Source organism: Lemur catta, chromosome 7 (genome assembly GCF_020740605.2).
Source record: "Lemur catta isolate mLemCat1 chromosome 7, mLemCat1.pri, whole genome shotgun sequence".
Lineage (NCBI taxonomy): Eukaryota > Metazoa > Chordata > Mammalia > Primates > Lemuridae > Lemur > Lemur catta.
In genome coordinates, this window is record NC_059134.1 from 51940373 (window position 1) to 51954377 (window position 14005).

Sequence of the window (14005 nt, forward strand, 5' to 3'; positions counted from 1 at the left end):
ATACTCAACATCTCTAATCATTACAGAAATGCAAATCAAAGCCACAATGAGATATCACCTAACCCCAGTGAGACTGGTCTCTATCAAAAAATTCCAAAACAACAAATGCTGGTGAGGATGTGGAGAGACAGGAACACTCTTACACTGCTGGTGGGACTGCAAATTAGTGCAACCTCTGTGGAAAAGAATTTGGAGATACCTCAAAGAGCTAAAAATAGAAGTGCCATTCTCTCCAGCAATAGCACTATTAGGCATCTACCCAAAAGAGCAAAAGACATTCTATAATAAAGACATCTGCACCCGAATGTTTATGGCAGCACAATTCACTATTGCAAGGATGTGGAAACAACCCAAGTGCCTGTCAATTCATGAGTGGAATATTAAAATTTTGTATATGTATGCAATGGAATATCACTCAATTATAAGCAACGATGGTAATCTAGCACCTCTTATACTTTCCTGGATAGAGCTTGAGCCTATCCTCCAAAGTGAGGTATCACAAGAACAGAAGAATAGGCTCCACATGTACTCGCCATCAAATTGGCAGTAACTGATCAACTCTATGGTGCTCACATGGTAATAATATTCTCCAGGGATTAGGGGGTTGGGGTGGGTAAACTCACAACTAATGGACATGGTGAGCATTGTAGCGGGGAAGAGGAACATTCCAAACCATGGTTTGGGTGGGGCAAAGTCATAACATGTAACCAAAATGTTTGTACCTCCATAATATCCTGAAAAAAAAAAAAAGATTCTGAGAAAAGTCAAATGAAATATACCAGGATCTCCAACTGGAATTGTTGTATGAAGCTGTACTTTGTAAACCATTAAGCTGTACAAACAGAGGGCAGGCTAATTATTCCTGTTTCTATGTTTAATTACTGATTATATTAAAGCTACAGAGCTGGGAGAGTACACCAAATTTCAATCTTAGAGAGTAGCTTCTTGGAACAAAAGAAAGAGACAACGAATTTTGTGAAGAAATGGCTAAAAAAACATTATCCAATTAAACATTATATTACTATATATAATATATATTGTAGTCTATGAAGTTCTCAAGGTTTGTAAATGCTCCAGTTTAAAAAAAACCTAAAGAATATTAGATTTGTGATTGGTAGACATAGCTGTGAGTTGATGGATAAGAAACTTAATTGCCATTAGTTCTGAAGTTCTTTGTATTCTCGTCTGTAATATTACCTAGGTCATAGGTTGGTTATAATGTTTCTGTGAAATGTTTATAATGCATATAATATTGATGTCACACAGTAGCTGTTCAATAAATATTAAAGTCCTCAAGACCATGCTGAAAATCCGGGTGAGACATCCTGCCTGTGTGTATCAAACGTTCAGCCATATTTTATACTTTTAGCAGAGCTTTTTGTTTTATTTTTTTCTCCCTTCCTTCTCTCCTTTCTCCCTTCCTTCCCTTCTTGCTCCCTCCCTCCATTCCTTCCTTCCTTCTTTCTCTTTCTCTCTCTCTCTGTTGTTGATGCTGTTGTTTAAAGGTATAGTACAATCTGTTAAAATAGGTTACAACAGGTTGAGAAGGTCATTTCCCACACAATTCATCTTCAAAGTAAACAGGTACATGCATGATCAAGAAGTTTAATTTCATTAATAGCTGGATTGGGAAACTGGAGATCAGAGGAGTTGGTCTTCAGCTCAATTTAAAAGATTTCTTGGCCGGGCGCGGTGGCTCACGCCTGTAATCCTAGCTCTGGGAGGCCGAGGCGGGTGGATCGCTCGAGGTCAGGAGTTCGAGACCAGCCTGAGCAAGAGTGAGACCCCGTCTCTACCAAAAATAGAAAGAAATTATCTGGCCAACTAAAAATATATATACAAAAAAAAATTAGCCAGGCATGGTGGCTCATGCCTGTAGTCCCAGCTACTCGGGAGGCTGAGGCAGTAGGATCGCTTAAGCCCAGGAGTCTGAGGTTGCTGTGAGCTAGGCTGATGCCACGGCACTCACTCTAGCCTGGGCAACAAAGTGAGACTCTGTCTCAAAAAAAAAAAATAAATAAAAATAAAAGATTTCTTAATTTAACTAAGTATTTTAAAATGCTCATATAAAAAGCACTGAGCACCATTTTAGTACATAACCATATTTCATATATGGTATTTCCCTTCTTTTCCACCCAGCACTTCTTGAGGGCAGAGCAGTATCTCACTGCCTACTATATATTATTTCTCAATAAATGTTGAAGGAATTCTGTTCCCAAACAGAATAAGCAAGGCAATCTGATATGTGAGCAAGGACCATTTGTTGTTAGGGCTTGTGAAAAACAGAAGAGGTCTCCAGAAGCTAAGGCTCTGGGTATGGTAAATGGAAACAAGCAGAGGAGACGAAAGTGTCAACGAGTAGCACCAAGGGTCTAGCTGTTATCCACCAATGTGGCTCCGTGAGGAAGTCAAGGATAATGTGGGTTTTGTCATGACCAATAGATCAAGGGAGCTGAGGACAAACTTGAGGCTACCCACAGAATTGTTGCTAGCATAACACCTATAGAGGTGGCTTTGTGTATCTGTAGACACAACAGGTGTATCTTTTCTGTATCTTTGAAGATAAAGTCATAGTATACATACCATATAGTTTCAACATTTAGGCTAATCTTATTTAGCTTGAATGGCCTAGCTGAACATAGTAGAGTCTTTTTTTCCCCAATGTTTTCTTTTTCTTCTTATTATTGTTTCAGCATATTACGGGGGTACAAATGTTTAGGTTATATATATTGCCTTTGTGCCACCCTAGTCAGAGCTTCAAGCATGTCCATCCCCCAGATGGTGCGTGGCCTAGGCAAAGAATTTATGAAAAAGACCCCAAACGCAATCACAGCAACAACAAAAATAAATAAATGGGATCTGATCAAATTAAAAGTTTCTTTACAGCCAAGGAAACTATCATGAGAGCAAACAGACAACCTACAGAATGGGAGAAAATATTCACATGTTACACATCCAATAAAGAGCTGATAACTAGAATCTATATAGAACTTAGGAAAATCAGCAAGAAAAAAATCAAACAACCCTATCAAAAAGTGGGCAAAGGACATGAACAGAAACTTTTCAAAAGAAGATAGACTAATGGGCAACAAACATATGAAAAAATTCTCAGCATCTCTAATCATCAGGGAAATGCAGATCAAAACCACAATGAGATATCACTTATCCCCAGTGAGAATGGCCTTTATCAGAATGTCCCAAAACAATAAATGTTGTCTTGGATGCAGAGAGATAGGGACACTCATACACCGCTGGTGGGACTGAAAACTAGTACAAACTGTATGAAAAGTAATATGGAGATACCTCAGTAGAATCTTGAGCAAGACATTACTGTTTACTTAAACTCAAGATGGATTTTCTAAAATTATTAAATCTTCAGACAGCAAGACAAAGATAAATACTAAATTCCAGCAATTAAAGAACATCTCATGTAGCTCAAAGCAAATTTGGTTTCAATATTTAATGATGGGTTTGTATTTTGTAAGTAAAAGAAATGTCTCCTCAATAAAACCATGTTTTGCATACGTATTTTGTATTAGCTTGGAAAAGAACTGTTGGGATATATACTTAAAGACCAATTCTATTACTTTATTTTACTTTAGAACTTAAGTATTTTTGTTAGAATGTAAGCATATTTTCTTTCAGTTTTGTGAATTAGAACACCATTAAATTTTGGCATGCAATGACACAGTATTCAGCTTTTTTTATACATGCATTGGAAGAAAGCTTATTTGTAATTCTGGCCAGGAAAATATACTATGAGCTTCTAAGCCAGAGTGCTGGAGGGATTCAGCTAGTAGAAGAAGCATACCAACAACCAAACATCACGTCTTAGAAGTGTCATTGTTCTCACCTTATTTCAAATAATCTATTTCTCATGACAAGCCTAGTTTTAGCACCAATTATAAGAAAAATAAAACAAGGAAGGTTTATGCTACAGAATGTTCAATAAATATTTGCTGAATAAATAAATTAATGAATTAATAAATACTACACAGCATACAGAGTCCTTTGAGGAAAAAAATTCATAATGGAGCCCTTGTGCTTTCTCTGTCTTTTTATTTTTTATTTTTTTTATTTCAGCATATTAAAACCACCTCCAACCAGTGCCATTATTTTTCCCTTTACTGAGCGAGGACTTTGAGGGAGACCCAGATAGGAAAAGGTCAACCCGAAAGATATGTTTGAGTTCTAAGAAATATCGAGAATAGAATTTATGATAGGACTTTTCAAAATGTGAAAATATTGGCAACATAAGTAAAGCAGAAAGAAAAGGTATGAGTCAATAATAATACCAAATAATTTGTTTTTTTCTTGCTGATTTGTTTGGCTTCCTTGAAGATTCTGGATATTATTTCTTTATGGGTTAAAAAGTGAGCAAACAACATAAACAAACATTTTTCAACAGAAAATATGCAAATGGCCAAGAAACGTATGAAAAATGCTCAACATTACTAATCATTAGGGAAATGAAAATTAAAACTATTGTGAGATATAACCTTACTCTGTCAGAATGGCCATTAAGAAAAGTCAAAAACCAAAAGATGTCATCATGGATGCAATGAAAAGCAAACGCTTATACACTGTTGGTGGGAATGTAAATCAGTACAGCCTCTATGAAGATCAATATGGAGATTCCTCAAAGAACTAAAAATACATGTAACATTTGATCCAGGAATCCCACTACTGGGCATCTACCCAAAGGGAAAAAAGTCCTTATAGCAAAAAGACACATGCACTCTTATGTTTGCTGCAGCACAATTCACAATTGCAAATATGGACTCAACTTAAGTGCCCATCAATTGATAAGTGGATAAAGAAAATGCAGAATGTCTATGTATACACACAAAAACACATACAAACACACACACACACAAACACACACCCACATACACCATAGGATACTACTCAGTCATAAAAAAATGAAATAATGTCTTTTGCAGGAACTGGGATAGAACTAGAGGCCATTATCTTAAGTCAAGTATCTCATGAATGGAAAAACAAATACTGCACATACTCACTTATATATAAATGGGAGCTAAGCAATGGGTATACAGAGTGGTCACACAGAGTGGTATAATGGACTGTGGAGACTCTGAGAGGAGAGGTGAGGAGGGAGGTATGGAGTTAAAAATTACCTATCGGGTACAATGTACACTATTTTGGTGACATGTACACTAAAGCTCTGATTTCACCACTATACAATTCATTAATGTAACAAAAAAACACTGTACTTCCTAAATCTATCAAAATTTAAAAAAAAGGATAATATCAAATAATTTCATCTTAATAAGATTTTCATATTACTTTATTTTTTTAGAATGAGAAGAATAAATGAACTAATATTACCTGATGGCACATTCCACCACACTGTGCTGGCTTCCATATATCTGAATTTTAGCAATGTCTTTTAAAGAAGCCAGAGAGTTAGGATGGACTTAGCTTAACTATACTACTCAAAGGTATCATGAAAGGATTCACATTATCTCTTGAGAAACATTTTTAGGTTACATATATGATAAAGAATTGCTGCCTATAGTACATGAAAAATATAAAATGTTTAAAAAGCTCAACATAATAAGAAAAAAGCTTTCAAAGTACAAATAAATTGTTTAAGAATACATAGAGGATCAATAAACTGGACCAATATTTAACAATAAAATTCAAATTATATGCCAAGACACAATTTTTTGTCAAAAATTTTAATTCAAAATGGTTAAAAGTAAGGCTAATATCAGGATGTTAGAAAAAGAAAGAAAGGACAAAGAAAATAAAGGAAGGAAGGAAGGAAGGAGGGAAGGAAGGGAGGAAGGGAGGGAGGAGGGAGGGAAAGTTCTACACGGTAAGAGATGTGTTGTAACCCCAGCCAGGCATATAAATTTGCTCAGTTAAGTGTTTTTGAATGCATGAGTATCCCCTACTTACACTGAACTAAATAGTGAATTTAAATTTCACAGTCATGGTGAATAGTATACATTGTATGTTTGTATCACATTAGTTTTAATGAATCTGCATTATTAAGAACTTTTCATTTTGAAAAAATAAAAAGAAGACAGATTGTAGAATCAATATCCACCCATTGTTCTGACATATCTTCTCACCCCCGGGTCTCTTAAGTGTCTTTTCCTACCCATTACTGTAACTACAAAGAATAGGTTTCTTTTGGATTGTTCAAACATTTATTCAACTAATCATGAAGTCACCTTAAAATTTAGTGATATATTCTATCCTGTAGTCATATTCTATTTAAAATTCTCTGTGATATTAATCTGGCGCTTACCAGCCTGTAAACCTTTGAAGGTAATAATTATGTCTTTTTATGTCCTATAGAATTTGGCTTTACCTAATTCTTTTACAGAGCCAAGAACAATGCCTGGGACATTTAAAAAATGGAATCCTGGCTGAATGTTAAATGAATGAATTAGAATTATTTACATTAATATAAAGAAGCAAATAGACTAAAGTCAGATGGCCTGAAATTTTATTTCAAATCTCTGTTCCATTGCTATTAGCTATGCCACATTGGGCATTACTTAATCTCCCTTTACCTAAATGACCTCATTTGTAAAATGGGGTACCTGAGTGCCTATTACATAGAATGGCTGGGCAGAATATAATACATATGTGTAATATATTAAACATGCTAATCATATATTTATATATTATGTTATATATATAAGTATACGTATATAATATAAATATCACATATGATAATATATAATTGGTATTATGTAATATAAACATATATAATAATATATACAATACACACATTACTTGGAACAATAGGTAGCATATAATAAACACCATATAAGTGTTAATTATTTTATTTCATTTATTTTTGTTGTTGATATCATTGTTATTTTTATCATCATTATAGTTTCCCTAATATTACCTAATCTTGACTTGAATCAAGGCAAAAAAGGGGGCTTCTGCAATAGTAATGAAAATGAGAGGTTATGTCTTTGTCCCTAATCCATCAGGAAGACAGACTCATTATTTGTAACATTGCATAATGACCATTTAATGGTCACATATCATTGCTTCTCAGTATAGGTGTCACTTTTGTGAGACACCTATACTGAGGGCTTTGGTTGTGGGCTAAAAGTGGTGGGCACACTCCACTGTTCTATCTGCTAGATATGCTGGATCACAAATATGTTAGAGTACCAACAGAAAATTGGGATGACTTTAGGAAAAGTTTCAAGTGGTATCTCTGATCCTTGCACTGGGAAGTCACAAGCCCTTTGGCTTACTTAATGATTCACAGAACCTGTGCTTTAGCTCTATCCTAGGACATAACAGATAAATATACAGGCTCAGTGGTTCAGATGTTGCTGAGGTGGACTTTGGATTGGCAAGGAAAACATCCCGGTGAGGAGAGTTAGTGCTCCCATAACTTCATGCAACCTGGATCCTGCTCAGGTGACCTCAGCCTCTGACATGACATAGGATGAGGCACCAGGGGGCCACCCCCAATTTACTGTCTGGAATATCTTTTGTCCTACTTAGTTAAATTGTGACATTTACCTGGGCTTAGTATCATTTACTACTATGAAAACAGGTCCTTTTGTCTCATTTCTGTTGACCCCCTTTATAGCAAGCTTTCCCTCTTTCTGTTTCAATGTAGCATCCTGTGATTTGGACTGCATTCTGTGCCAAAAATTCTACATTCAATATTAAAAGAAAGAATTCCCTGTGCAGTTAAAATTTTAAAAAACTAATATATAACACAAATAAAAAGATATCATATGGGAGAGGTACATAATTTCTGAAAAAATAATTCACACCCTAATTCTAGTTTTCTGCATTGATCTAAAGAGACAGAGAGGAATGAATGAAAGGTCGTGGAAAGTCTCGGATTTAGATGCTGTAGCATTTATTTACACTCACTGGGCTCTATTTCATCAAGCTGTAAATCAGGCTTAAGACGAAAAGGTGATTCCCTACCTCACAAACATCAAAATATTAGGGTCTAGAAAAATAAATATGTGGAAGCAATTTTAAAACTATAATGATTTATATAGATGCAAGAAGATGTTACTATTCTTGTTACTCTGAGTGATAACTAATAGAAAAACACAAGTATAAACAATAATACTTGACATTTGTGTTTCTTTTATAGAAATGACCCTCAACTATACATATTTATTAACCTAAAGTGCCCAAATATGTCATTGTGTTGTTATATCTATAAAAGCTTTTTGTATTTTCTTTAAATTATTTTCTTATTCATATAAGTCTTAATGTTTCCTATTTCTGAACAATTGAAATTATGACATGATTTTAATTGAAAGTATATGGTAATATAATTCACACATCATAAATTTAGACATCTATAAACATTTTATGGTACAAATTTGGATATGTATATATAATTAAATGCATAAATAAACCACAGTCCCAGCTTTAGGAAGCTTTTAGTGATTATTACTGACCAGATTTTAGAATAACACACTAATTTTACAGATAGAGAGATGGATGATTGAAGAAGTTTAATGATTTTTGCAAGGTCATGAAATGAATAGCAAGGTCAGGATACTGTATCCTGACAGCTGCAATGGGGATGTGCTCTATGAATTTGTCAAAGCCACCAAACATCTGTCTTAGTTTTTCCAAATATGTAATTTAAATAATAGTATTTACTTGAGAGGGACACTTGAGGTTTTTGTTTTGAAGATGAGAGGTTCTCCACAACAAAATCATATTTTTATGCTTTGCTCTTTTGTCCAGTATTTACTTTATTTTAATATAACATAATACTCAAAATGTAAAAACAGGCATATAATTATAATATGACAGTTCTCTAGCAAATTTATTAAACCCATGTTCATTGTAATCATTCTTTCTAATAAGCCATATAATATTTATAAATGGAAGTTTACATATCATGAAATTTTAATGTGTCCATGAATATCAGTTTTTTAAAAATCACCTAAAGAATATTAATTTAGCAGTATTGAGGTTATTAAATGTGTCAATTTAAAACTGACTCAGGCCATACAAAAGCAGATTATGTAACCAAAATGTGTATACCTTTGTAATATTCTGAAATAAAAAAATAAAATAAAACCAATTTAAATATCAATGCTGTACAGCTTCCACTGAATTTACTTGAGTGTTATTTTGGCATTGATTTAATATTTGCTGGTTTTGGAAGCTTAGGGTGAAAACAATGAGGCAATTTGTATGTATTGAAGACAATGATGAAAATAGAATTTACCTTTAAATTCATTTTTATTAATATGTATTTCTCTTTCATTGTTTTTTTCTTCCTAAGTATTTTATTTTCTTATCACTCTTGTAAAAATTTGCCTCCAAATAATCCCCCATGTCTAACGCATATAATAGGTCTCCAATGAATATCTGTTGAATGAATGAGTATTCCAAAGTGTCACTCAACCTATCCATACTATTTCAAATTCAGCTCAAATGTACTTTCATCATGAAGTGTTCAAAAAATTATCCTTCTCTCCTGCCTGAGTTCTAAAGACAGCTGCTTTTTATTCCTTACTTGTCATTCTAGTCATTTATTTGCTGAATTATTATTTCAGACTTAAAGTTTTACCCTTAGGCTTATAGCCTAATGGAAGAGAAAGACATGTAAATCAGTAATTACAATGTAGTTTAGTAAGTTCTATTATAGGTATGTCTAAAGTACTGTGGAAATGAAGAGGATGGTGGGACAGTAATTTGCTGATATATATATATATATGAAAGCTCCATGGAGAACAGGCCACGTGAGCTATACCTTGTTGAATAAGAAGAATTTAAATAAATGAAAAGTGGTGGGTAGTTCTTTCCATTCAGGTCATTAAAAGAAGGCAGCCTGGGGATAGTGTGACTCTTTTAAATTTCCTGCTAATTATATAATTTTCTTACATATAATGTGGAGACATGATATTCTCCCCACTCACCTTCTTCTCATTATCTGTCATTTTCTGTCTTTATTTCTTTCCCCCTTCCATCTTTAACTTTTTCCTCCTTTTTTATTTCTCTATCATTTTGAAAGAATATATTAAGCTGTCTTCTAAACACAAATCTCTTTCTGCTATGAAATAATGAATTTGAGGAGGGTATTGGTTGTGTGGAATTTAGTAGTGTATGTCTCCACCTCTCTTCTGTCACACAACATATTGCAAATTCTCAAAAACACTACAGGAACCATATCACAATTTTAACTTTACAATATATTGGTGATTTTTCCTCCTCTTCTAGATTTTGACCTTGACAGGAAGTACTTATATTATCTCTTTTTGCTTTATACTTTTTCTGATCAAAACAGGTACTTGACATTTGCTGATTAAAGGACTTATTTTTGTTCTTACATTGCACCTAGCAACTTATGATTGGTTTAAATATTTAAAAGTGGTAAAAGAGATGCTGCAAAATCATGTCAATTGTCCCAATAAGGAATGAGATTAAATTAGCCAAAACACATTACAATAACAATTTGTAAAACGTTTCTGATCAACCAAACAAACATTTATCCCTATATTAGTTTGCCAAGCCCATAAAAATACCACCATAGACTAGTAGCTTAAACAACAAAAATTTATTTTCTTACTATTCTAGAAGCCAGATGTCTAAGATCAAAGCATCAGTAGGGTTAGTTCTCCTAAGGGCCTCCCTCTGTGTATGTCTCTCCTAATATCTGTCTCTTACAAGGACACAAGTCATATTGAATTAGGTTTCACCCCAGTGACCTCATTAAACTTTACCTCTTTATATACTATACCCTTTCTCCAAATACAATCACAATCTCAAATACTGGGGCTTAGAACTTTAACCTACAAATTTTGGAGGTGGACACAATTCAGCCCATAACGCTCCCATTCAGAGGAAAGAAAACTTTTAGACCTTCCTGAGAGCACTCTGGAAATAGAATGAAAGTGACTGACTTCCCTGGAATTTTCTGTGAAGAGGGGCAATGACCCTAGAACTGTCTGGAAAAAAAAAAAATCACATGATAGAATGAGGTTAATTGGAAAACACTATTGGGCAGCAAATGACATTGTTGCATGGTAATTACATTAGGAATTTTCAAGGAAGAAGTGAAGGCCAGCATTCACAGTTTTGTTTGTTTGGTAGCAACATGACCTCTGCTGTTTCTCTGTATTAAGACTTTAATCTTTTTACTGGCTACCCCGGTATCTCTTCCTCCCCTACCATGCCTTTGATTATATCTGTGTTGCTTTGTAAATGATTTTTAAGTGATTTTAATACTAACCTTACTTCACTAGATGCAACTAGTCCAAATGCCTAGTAATGAGTGAGGGCACAAGGATGTCATCTCCAAGGGCAACAGCAGGAAGGGAACTAGTCCTCAGTTTTGGCTAAGGTGAATGGTAGGTGGAAGACAGGGATTATGAAAGTCAGCAGCAGAGAATGTGAAAAGTATGTACACCCATGACAGTTTGAGCAAAGAAAGTTTGTTGGAAATTGAGGACAATTGGTCATTTACTCTATCTACACCAATACTAGGTACCTTAGAAAGAATCAACAAGACTTGGGAAAAGAAAACATTTGGACATAGCCTTGTTACATGTATTTTATTCTCTTTGATAGCTCACCATGACTTATTATTAGTTCATATACTAGCTTAAAATATTCAGCAGTGGGTGGTAATACAGACAGTATAAGTAATATTCACAAATTTATTAGAAATCAACTTGGGCATGTAGAGGATTAAAAATTAAAACATAAAATAACTACAAAATCTTCAAGGTTTCCAAACTAGGATTTTTATGTTGATTAACCTTAGTTTCAGTGTAATAGAAGCTCAGCAAAATCTGTTTTATGATTCCTTCTCACCCAGAATATGAAAAGAAAGTATAAGCTATTTTTTTAAATGCAACTTTATGGATCACCATGCAGCAGCAGAAAACACAGTAACATTGAAATGCTATTGGATTTGGGCAAGTATATTTGGAAGGGACATGATGAAAATTGACTTTTTATCAGCTTTTATTTGTGGTGACCATATTAGTTTACCCTAAACTTTCAAAAAGTCATTCAACAAATATAAATTAATTATTTATATGTCCCAAGCTCAGGGAAATATAAAGACAAACCAAAGAGTTCAAAATTTAAAGAAACAATAAACATTTGAGTGTAGGTGCCTTTGATAAAATGACTTCTTTTCCTTTGGGTAAATACCCAGTAATGGGATTGCTGGATCAAATTGCATGTCTACTTTAACTTCTTTGAGAAATCTCCATAATGTTTTCTATAGTGCTTACACTAATTTGCAGTGCCACCAACAGTGTATAAGCATCCCTTTCAATCTGTATTCATGTCAGCATCTATTGTTTTTGGAATTTTAATAGAAGCCATTCTAACAGGAGTAAGCCAATATCACATTGTGGTTTTAATTTGCATTTCCCTGATGATTAGTGACATCGAGCATTTTTTCATATATTTGGTGGCCATTTTTCTATCTGCTTTTGAAAAACTTCTGTATGTGTATTTTGGCCACTTTTTAATAGGATTGTTTGTTTATTTCTTGCTGATTTTTTTTTTTTGTGTGTGTTTTTGGTAGATTCTGGATATTAACCCTTTATCAGATGTATGGATTGTGAATATATTCTCCCATTCTGTAGATTATATATTTTCTCTGTAGATTATTGCAGCACAATTCATAGTCACAAAGAAGTGCAATCAACCCAATTGCCCATCAATTCATGCTTGGATTAACAAAATGTGGTATACATATATCATGGAGTACTACTCAGCCATAAAAAGGATGAAGTAATGCCTTTTGCTGCAATTGGGGAGGAACCAGAGATCATTATACTAAGGGAAGTATCTCAGGAATGGAAAATCATTTTTCCTGGTTGCAGTGGATGGGGAAGGGGCAAGGAAGCAAAAGCGTCTGAATGGTAGAAAGCCAGCTCTCCAACCTCTTGTGACACGCTCCTTGGAGGAGAACCCAACAGAGAATGCCCAAACTCTGGGATCACCCAAGTTCTCTCTACTATTTCATGTTTGCCACCATGCCTGGCCTCGTGGGGGTTGAAAAGCCTCCACAAAATTTAGTAGTCTGCAGGTCACTGAAAGCATATGGGGGTGGAGACAGTGATTCCCCCCTTACCGCTTCAATGGATTCCAAGTGTCTCTGGCTTTGATCCTTACCAATATTGTATTTCCTTTATCTTCTTTCTTCTCTGGTTTGCAATTTTCCTCTGTCAGATCCCTGGCAGGCTCCGGCACTTCTTTCTATGAGCTACACCTGAACTTTGTCTCCTCTCCCCTCTCTTTTATCTGAAATCCTACCTACCTTCTGGGACGATTCACCAAGCAACATCTCTAGTCGGCCATCTTGACCCCTCTCCTTAAACCTCTTGCTAGATTAACCAAGAATAGAAGAGAAAGGATTCAAATGAATTCAATCAGAAATAAAAAAGGTGACATTACAACTGATACTACAGAGATACAAAACACTATCAATGAATACTGTGTAAACCTCTATGTGCATAAATAAGAGAAAGTAGAGAAAATGGACAACCCCCCAAGACTCAACCAGGAAGAAATAGAACTCTGGAACAGACCAGTAACAGTCAGTGAAATTGAAACAGTAATAAAAAACTTTGAAACAGAAACAACAACAAAAAATCTGGACCAGATGGATTCACAGCCAAAATCTACCAGACCTAAAAAGAATACCTGGTACTTGTAGTACAGAAATTATAATATAATATTGAGAAGGAGAGAATCCTTTCCAACTCATTCTATGAAGCCAGTATCACCTTGATACCAAAGCAAGGAAAGGACACTACAAAAAAGAAAACTGCAGACCAATATCCCTTATAAATGTAAATGCAAAAATCCTCAATAAAATACTAAGAAACTGAATTCAACATCACATCAAAAAAATAATCCACCAGGACCAAGTGGGCTTCATCCCAGGGATGCAAAGATGGTTCAACATATGTAAATCAATAAATGTGATTCATCACTTAAAGAAAAGGAAAAATAAAGATGATATGATCATCTCAATAGATGCAGA